Genomic DNA, 10,000 nt, shown 5'->3' on the forward strand with positions numbered 1-10,000 from the left:
AAGCGCCGCCGCCCGGGCATCTTGGGAACCAAGAGCACGCTGCTAGGCGGCAAATTCAAATTCAAATTCAAACCCAGGGGTTTTGAACTGTGAAGAGCACGCCGCCCGGACTCAGCGCGGGAGTGCTCGCGGGAACAAAGCGCCAACTGAAAGTCCGCGAGGGGGATTCAATACGCCGCTGGACATAGCCACCGGGAAGCGAACAGCCGCAGCGGCAGCCGCAAGAAGCGGCAAGGAGCCGGTGATGCCGACGCTAGGGCACTCGTCGCCAGGCGCAGAGGCCAGAGTGGTCCTCCAACCCCTGAGGAAACAGATGGAAAAGAACGAGGCCACTCCAAGCCCGAGGATACCAGAGAAGACGATGAGAGCAGGCCTGGGGAGAAACAACCCCCCCAGAGATGAGGAGAGATTGGCCGGGGAGGATAAGCGGCAAGTGCCCGATATAAAGGCACAGGCCAGTGACATAGAGAGGAAGGTCACGGCGTTCTGCTTAGACTCGGCCAGGAAAATAAACAAGGAACACGCCGCAGTAATCCTACGGCACTTCAAAGAAATGAGGGGCATTGTTGACGAGCTACTGCTCCATAATAGCTACCTGACAGGCAGGCTAGAGCAGAGTGCCGGAGATGAGAAGAACAAGGAAACGGCGATAATGAACGCCGTCAACAAAGCAACCAGGCGGCTAGAAACAGCCGTCTTGAGAACGACGCAGCAGGAACAGAGGGAGCCGACATACGCCGAAAAAGTAAAGATAACGAGCAACAAGGTCGAGCAGACGGCGGTCAAGCCGCCCAAAAATGTGGTCATAATTCGACCGGAAAGAGAAGGTGGCGAGATTCAAACGAGCGAAGAAGCACTTGACGCGGTGTTCACCCTAGTGAATCCCCGCAAGAGAGGAATCCAAGTTACGGCCGTCCGGAAAATAAAGGGAAACGGCCTAGCCGTTGAGACGACGAAGCCGGAGAGCCTAAAAGAGTTCACCGAGAACTCGAAACTAAAGGAGGCTGGACTAAAAGCTAGCACGCCGCAGCGGAGACCCCCCAGGATGATCATCTACGACGTCCCGAGGGACATTCCAGAGAAGGAGATCCTGGCCTGCATGAGGAAGCAGAACCAAGAAAGACTAAATGAGGACGACGTTGCAGCCATCAAGTTCTGCTTCAGGACCGGCAGAAAGGATCAAGAGGAGACGAACTGGGTCATCGAAGTGCCCCCCCAGGTAAGGGAGAAACTATTGAAAGGTAAGATCTTCCTCTCATGGAATGCCTGCAAAGTTAAAGATTACATAGCAATTAGTCGCTGCTACAAGTGTCAAGGATACGGACACGTGGCAAAATATTGCCGCGTTAACTACGAAATCTGCGCGCACTGTGCAGAAAGTGGGCACAGCACTAAAGAGTGCAAAGATAAGGATGGGCACGCCACCTGCGTAAACTGCAAGAGAGCAGGGAGGAAGGGCGACCACGCAGCTTCCAACGCGAAATGCCCAATGTATACGAAAGCCTTGGAAGCAATAATAGCAAGGACGCAATATGTATAAAGAGCAACGCAGGGACAGAAGAGGACTTGGGAGGAAAAGGGAAATAAGGATCCTGCAGCACAACATGCAGCGATCCAAAACAACTCCTTATGAGATCCGGACGCAAATGGACGCCGATGGGGATGACATAATATTAATGCAAGAACCATACAGCGTCGATGGGAAAATACCCGGATTCGGCACAGGAGTCGCGATCGCCTGCAGAGGGTCGAAGCACAACCCGCCAATGGCGGCCGTAGGGATAAAATCAGAGACCCTAACGCCCCTCGAGGTCGCCGAACTCTGCACAACACACTGTTCCTGCGTGCAGATAAGCGACGGGGAAACAGAGGTGTACGCGGCAAGCCTGTACTTTCCGCCGACAGGAAACATCGAGGTCGGCGTGCAACAGTTGGAGAAGGTACTACGGTGTCTCAGAGGCAAGAGGATCATCATCGGCCTGGATGCGAACGCAAAATCACCGCTGTGGTGCAGCAGGAGCACCGACGACAGAGGCGAGGCCCTAGAGGCAGTCATAGCGCAGTACGGTCTCCATGTCCTGAATCAACCAGGACAACCCCACACGTTTGAAACAACTCGAGGGCGATCAAACATAGACGTGACGATGGCGAGCCCAGAGGCAATACTCCTTGTAAAGGGCTGGAGGATACGCGAAGATGGTACCTCCAGTGACCACCGGATACTGGAGACGCTCCTCGACTTCGGGACGAGAAGCACCACACCGCAGCTTCAGGAAAGACGCTATAACACGCGAAAGCCAACTGGGAGCTATTTCAGAGTGCCCTCACAGAGAAAATGGAGGCACTCAAAGAAACAACCCTCCAGCAGGCAGAGGACGTCGAAAGAATGGCCGGGCAACTCCAGGCAACCCTGATAGGTGCCTGCGACACCGCCATCCCAAAGAAGAAATGGTACTACAGGTCAGTACCCTGGTGGACGCCCGAGCTCACCAGAGCAAAGAGAAACACCTACCAGGCGAGAAGAAGGTATCAGGGGGCCAGGGACCCCGCTACGAGGGAGCAGGAGAAGCTGCGGTACAGGTCAACGCAAAAGGAGTATAAGAGGATGCTGGCAAGAGCAAAAATCCAGAGCTGGCAGGACTTCGTCACCAAAGAGGGTAACAGGGAACCTTGGGGCATCGCTTACAAAACAGTCGCAAGGAAACTCAGAGGAGAGGAAACAACATCGACGCTGAAGACGCCGCTCGGATATACCTCCAACTGGCGAACGACCGCGGCAGCGATGTTGTCCGCACTTCTACCCGACGACGAGGAAGACGCCGAAACGGAGGAGCAGAAGGAAATAAGGCGGAACTCGACAAACCCCCCCAACGTAGAAGACACCCCTGAATTCAGCCTCGAGGAACTCAGTGACGCCGTGAAACGGCTGAGGAAGGGGAAGTGCCCAGGCCCCGACCTGATTGAGGTCGAAATAATCCAACGGGCCTGGGGAAGAATACACCAGGAGCTCCTAAGGCTCATGAACGGCTGCCTCGCCTGGGGAATATTCCCCAAACGGTGGAAGGTCGCAAATGTTATCACCATCCCCAAGGGACCGGATCGGGACAGAAGCAATCCGAAATCCTACAGGCCAATCTGTCTGCTCTCCATGATAGGCAAGCTGCTAGAAAGGCTAATGGCCACCAGGATGGCACCTATCTTCCACGACCACGCGCTCTCCTCCGACAGACAATATGGCTTTCGCCCCGGAAGATCGACGGTGGACGCGATCATCAAGCTCCGCGAGAAAATCGAGCAAATGAGCGAGAAGAGGTACGTCCTCGCAATAGCACTCGATATATCAGGAGCCTTCGACAACGTCTGGTGGCCGAACGTGCTGCACGAGCTCAAAAGAAGAGAATGCCCCGACAACCTGTACCGGTTAACAAGGAGCTACTTCTCCGAAAGAACCGTACAGATTGCTGGGAAAAACGAAGCAGTGAGCAAGCCCGTCACGAAAGGATGCCCGCAGGGATCGGTACTGGGACCAAGTTTCTGGAATCTCGTATTTGATGACCTGCTGGCTGAGCTAGCGGAAAACGCGACGGGGTGCGAACCCATCGCGTACGCGGACGACATCGTGATTCTAATTGCCGGCAACACGAGGAACGAGCTCCAGGGAAAGGGACAGGAGGTAGTTACCCGAGTCTCTACCTGGTGCACCAGGAAGAAGCTAACGTTATCGGCACAGAAAACGGAGATGCTGCTCGTCAAAGGTAAGCTGGACGCGGAGAGGCCACCGATTATTAAGATTAGCGGCAGGAATATAAGGATGGAGCAGGCAATCAAATACCTTGGAGTGCACCTCGAAGGAGGGCTAAAAGTCAACAAGCACGTGGAGGCAATAACAGGTAAGTGTCAAAAACTCTTCAACAGCCTCGCGAGGGTGGCCAAGGCGAAATGGGGACTCGGACACGCGGCCATGCGTACTCTGTACAGAGGGCTGTACGGGCCGATAACCACATACGCCGCAGCCGGCTGGAGCGACCTACTGAAAGGGAAAGCGAGGAGCAAGCTGATAAGGTCACAGAGGATGGCACTCCTCCGAGTGACCAAGGCCTATAGAACCACGTCAACCGAGGCACTGCAGGTTATCGCCGGAGTCATTCCTATTGACCTCCTAGTCGAAATCAGGGCAAGACTCCACAATAAGAAGAGGAGGCGCGACGAAGCGCCCGACGAGAAATCCATTGTCGGCGAGGCGTTAGATAAGTGGCAAGAGCGCTGGCATACAACGCCAAAGGGCAGGACGACCTTCGACTACTTTTCTAGCATCAAGGACAGACTTGAGAACCGCTGGGTGAGACCCGACCACTACACGACACAGTTCATTAGCGGCCACGGGGATTTCAATGGCAAGCTCAAGTCATTCAACCTCAGCGAATTGGACACATGTGAATGCGGCGAAATAGAAACCGCCCATCACATCTTAGAAGACTGTCCAATCTTCGATGAAGAAAGGCAGGAATTCCGAAATGCACTGGGAGAACTCGATCTGCGCTGGCCGGAAGAAAAGCGGGAGTACGTAACAAAAGACGTATACCCCCACTTCTGTCAGTTTGCAAGGAAAGTACTCCAAGCGAAGGAGGAGAAGAGAAGGAACGCCCTACGAGAAATGGGAGGCGCAACGCAGCCAGGGCGACTGCCAGGAAGAGGATCGACGCAACTGGAGGGGCAGGCAGGCCGGCCTCTAAGGCATAGTCCAAGACTGGCCCAGTGCGTGCCCGTACAACGACGGGAACAAGAGGAAGAAACCAACGAAGAGGGACTCTCCGAAGAAGAAGACGGCGACACCCAATAGTAGAGGAGCAGGAAGGAGACGAAGAAGAAGAAGATAAAACAGCGAAGAAGGGATACACGCACGAAAACACAGGACCCATGACAGGACAATACACAAAACACTGGGAACAGGAAGAGAACTAAGGATAAGAGGACAAGAAAACCAACACGAGCCGGAGATAAGACCTGCGACCGTCAGCGCAGGCGACGCTCATGCAAATGAGTGCCGTGACGGTGCAGGGACAATCGGCTGCAAAGCCAACCTGCTGGGACCGAGCTATATGCTGGCAGCTCCGCCTCCCCGTGGCCCCCGCTGGTAACGGTGCTGCGCGATGCGCGCATCGCGCGGCGCCGGCTAAGCGAGCTGCCGCCCGAAAGGGTAGGTTCAACTTGCCCACTGACCCGAAAGGAGAGGGCAGGGTTTTTCCAAGTCGCGCGCCGACCACCTATGCGCGCCGTTCCCCGGGCATTGGACGTCAGAAAGTAGGATATAAATAACATCTAGCGAAGCCAGTATGAGTGCTATACTCCGGGAATGGCGTGGCCGGCCCAACGGTCGAGCCCCTAATCGCTCAATACTACTTGTCCCTATCTACTGTTTCCAAGATGGCGGCAAGTGGGACGGACGCGTGCACGTCGCTCCGCAGTCTATAAACGAAAAAACCGGGCAAATTAAAAAGTTCGGGCGTAAAAATTAATTTAAAGCAAAGTGGGAGTGCCGAGGAAAACGTGTAGTTAAAAAGAATCGTGGAGATCGCCGAATTCAGAGCGAAAAAAGCTAATGTAAATCGCCACGTGCGAAAAGTGAGGTTAGCTGACGCGACGGATAGGAAAAACCGAAAAATCAAAGATCTCGGGAGCGAAAAATAATTTAATAGGCAGAGTTAGTGCTTAAAATAAAGTGCATGCAAAAATATTAGTGGAGATTTCCGCAATAAGCGCGGAAAAAGCAAAGAAAGTGCCGCGTGTGCGAAGCGAGGTTAGGCCACGTGGCGGACAAAAACGCGTAAATCGAAGATCTCGGGCACGGAACTAAAATAATAGGTAGTGCGAGTGCTAAAAAACATAGTGCACACCGAAAGTTTAGTGAAAATTGCCGCAATAAGCGCGGAAAAACAAAAGAAAGTGCCGCGTGCGCGAAGTGAGGTTAGGCCACGTGGCGGACAAAAACGCGAAAATCGAAGATCTCGGGCACGAAAACTAAAATAATAGATAGTGCGAGTGCTAAAAACATAGTGCACACCGAAAGTTTAGTGGAAATTGCCGCAATAAGCGCGAGAAAAGCAAAACAAAGTGCCACGTGCGGGAGGATAGGTTAGCGGACGCGCGGCAGCCATCTTGGGTCGAGCGACCGAAGCGCCGCCGCCCGGGCATCTTGGGAACCAAGAGCACGCTGCTAGGCGGCAAATTCAAATTCAAATTCAAACCCAGGGGTTTTGAACTGTGAAGAGCACGCCGCCCGGACTCAGCGCGGGAGTGCTCGCGGGAACAAAGCGCCAACTGAAAGTCCGCGAGGGGGATTCAATACGCCGCTGGACATAGCCACCGGGAAGCGAACAGCCGCAGCGGCAGCCGCAAGAAGCGGCAAGGAGCCGGTGATGCCGACGCTAGGGCACTCGTCGCCAGGCGCAGAGGCCAGAGTGGTCCTCCAACCCCTGAGGAAACAGATGGAAAAGAACGAGGCCACTCCAAGCCCGAGGATACCAGAGAAGACGATGAGAGCAGGCCTGGGGAGAAACAACCCCCCCAGAGATGAGGAGAGATTGGCCGGGGAGGATAAGCGGCAAGTGCCCGATATAAAGGCACAGGCCAGTGACATAGAGAGGAAGGTCACGGCGTTCTGCTTAGACTCGGCCAGGAAAATAAACAAGGAACACGCCGCAGTAATCCTACGGCACTTCAAAGAAATGAGGGGCATTGTTGACGAGCTACTGCTCCATAATAGCTACCTGACAGGCAGGCTAGAGCAGAGTGCCGGAGATGAGAAGAACAAGGAAACGGCGATAATGAACGCCGTCAACAAAGCAACCAGGCGGCTAGAAACAGCCGTCTTGAGAACGACGCAGCAGGAACAGAGGGAGCCGACATACGCCGAAAAAGTAAAGATAACGAGCAACAAGGTCGAGCAGACGGCGGTCAAGCCGCCCAAAAATGTGGTCATAATTCGACCGGAAAGAGAAGGTGGCGAGATTCAAACGAGCGAAGAAGCACTTGACGCGGTGTTCACCCTAGTGAATCCCCGCAAGAGAGGAATCCAAGTTACGGCCGTCCGGAAAATAAAGGGAAACGGCCTAGCCGTTGAGACGACGAAGCCGGAGAGCCTAAAAGAGTTCACCGAGAACTCGAAACTAAAGGAGGCTGGACTAAAAGCTAGCACGCCGCAGCGGAGACCCCCCAGGATGATCATCTACGACGTCCCGAGGGACATTCCAGAGAAGGAGATCCTGGCCTGCATGAGGAAGCAGAACCAAGAAAGACTAAATGAGGACGACGTTGCAGCCATCAAGTTCTGCTTCAGGACCGGCAGAAAGGATCAAGAGGAGACGAACTGGGTCATCGAAGTGCCCCCCCAGGTAAGGGAGAAACTATTGAAAGGTAAGATCTTCCTCTCATGGAATGCCTGCAAAGTTAAAGATTACATAGCAATTAGTCGCTGCTACAAGTGTCAAGGATACGGACACGTGGCAAAATATTGCCGCGTTAACTACGAAATCTGCGCGCACTGTGCAGAAAGTGGGCACAGCACTAAAGAGTGCAAAGATAAGGATGGGCACGCCACCTGCGTAAACTGCAAGAGAGCAGGGAGGAAGGGAGACCACGCAGCTTCCAACGCGAAATGCCCAATGTATACGAAAGCCTTGGAAGCAATAATAGCAAGGACGCAATATGTATAAAGAGCAACGCAGGGACAGAAGAGGACTTGGGAGGAAAAGGGAAATAAGGATCCTGCAGCACAACATGCAGCGATCCAAAACAACTCCTTATGAGATCCGGACGCAAATGGACGCCGATGGGGATGACATAATATTAATGCAAGAACCATACAGCGTCGATGGGAAAATACCCGGATTCGGCACAGGAGTCGCGATCGCCTGCAGAGGGTCGAAGCACAACCCGCCAATGGCGGCCGTAGGGATAAAATCAGAGACCCTAACGCCCCTCGAGGTCGCCGAACTCTGCACAACACACTGTTCCTGCGTGCAGATAAGCGACGGGGAAACAGAGGTGTACGTGGCAAGCCTGTACTTTCCGCCGACAGGAAACATCGAGGTCGGCGTGCAACAGTTGGAGAAGGTACTACGGTGTCTCAGAGGCAAGAGGATCATCATCGGCCTGGATGCGAACGCAAAATCACCGCTGTGGTGCAGCAGGAGCACCGACGACAGAGGCGAGGCCCTAGAGGCAGTCATAGCGCAGTACGGTCTCCATGTCCTGAATCAACCAGGACAACCCCACACGTTTGAAACAACTCGAGGGCGATCAAACATAGACGTGACGATGGCGAGCCCAGAGGCAATACTCCTCGTAAAGGGCTGGAGGATACGCGAAGATGGTACCTCCAGTGACCACCGGATACTGGAGACGCTCCTCGACTTCGGGACGAGAAGCACCACACCGCAGCTTCAGGAAAGACGCTATAACACGCGAAAAGCCAACTGGGAGGTATTTCAGAGTGTCCTCACAGAGAAAATGGAGGCACTCAAAGAAACAACCCTCCAGCAGGCAGAGGACGTCGAAAGAATGGCCGGGCAACTCCAGGCAACCCTGATAGGTGCCTGCGACACCGCCATCCCAAAGAAGAAATGGTACTACAGGTCAGTACCCTGGTGGACGCCCGAGCTCACCAGAGCAAAGAGAAACACCTACCAGGCGAGAAGAAGGTATCAGGGGGCCAGGGACCCCGCAACGAGGGAGCAGGAGAAGCTGCGGTATAGGTCAACACGAAAGGAGTATAAGAGGATGCTGGCAAGAGCAAAAATCCAGAGCTGGCAGGACTTCGTCACCAAAGAGGGTAACAGGGAACCTTGGGGCATCGCTTACAAAACAGTCGCAAGGAAACTCAGAGGAGAGGAAACAACATCGACGCTGAAGACGCCGCTCGGATATACCTCCAACTGGCGAACGACCGCGGCAGCGATGTTGTCCGCACTTCTACCCGACGACGAGGAAGACACCGAAACGGAGGAGCAGAAGGAGATAAGGCGGAACTCGACAAACCCCCCCAACGTAGAAGACACCCCTGAATTCAGCTTCGAGGAACTCAGTGACGCCGTGAAACGGCTGAGGAAGGGGAAGTGCCCAGGCCCCGACCTGATTGAGGTCGAAATAATCCAACGGGCCTGGGGAAGAATACACCAGGAGCTCCTAAGGCTCATGAACGGCTGCCTCGCCTGGGGAATATTCCCCAAACGGTGGAAGGTCGCAAATGTTATCACCATCCCCAAGGGACCGGATCGGGACAGAAGCAATCCGAAATCCTACAGGCCAATCTGTCTGCTCTCCATGATAGGCAAGCTGCTAGAAAGGCTAATGGCCACCAGGATGGCACCTATCTTCCACGACCACGCGCTCTCCTCCGACAGACAATATGGCTTTCGCCCCGGAAGATCGACGGTGGACGCGATCATCAAGCTCCGCGAGAAAATCGAGCAAATGAGCGAGAAGAGGTACGTCCTCGCAATAGCACTCGATATATCAGGAGCCTTCGACAACGTCTGGTGGCCGAACGTGCTGCACGAGCTCAAAAGAAGAGAATGCCCCGACAACCTGTACCGGTTAACAAGGAGCTACTTCTCCGAAAGAACCGTACAGATTGCTGGGAAAAACGAAGCAGTGAGCAAGCCCGTCACGAAAGGATGCCCGCAGGGATCGGTACTGGGACCAAGTTTCTGGAATCTCGTATTTGATGACCTGCTGGCTGAGCTAGCGGAAAACGCGACTGGGTGCGAACCCATCGCGTACGCGGACGACATCGTGATTCTAATTGCCGGCAACACGAGGAACGAGCTCCAGGAAAAAGGACAGGAGGTAGTTACCCGAGTCTCTACCTGGTGCACCAGGAAGAAGCTAACGTTATCGGCACAGAAAACGGAGATGCTGCTCGTCAAAGGTAAGCTGGACGCGGAGAGGCCACCGATTATTAAGATTAGCGGCAGGAATATAAGGATGGAGCAGGCAATCA

Source organism: Bombus affinis, unplaced genomic scaffold (assembly GCF_024516045.1).
Source record: "Bombus affinis isolate iyBomAffi1 unplaced genomic scaffold, iyBomAffi1.2 ctg00000209.1, whole genome shotgun sequence".
Taxonomy (NCBI): Eukaryota; Metazoa; Arthropoda; class Insecta; order Hymenoptera; family Apidae; genus Bombus; species Bombus affinis.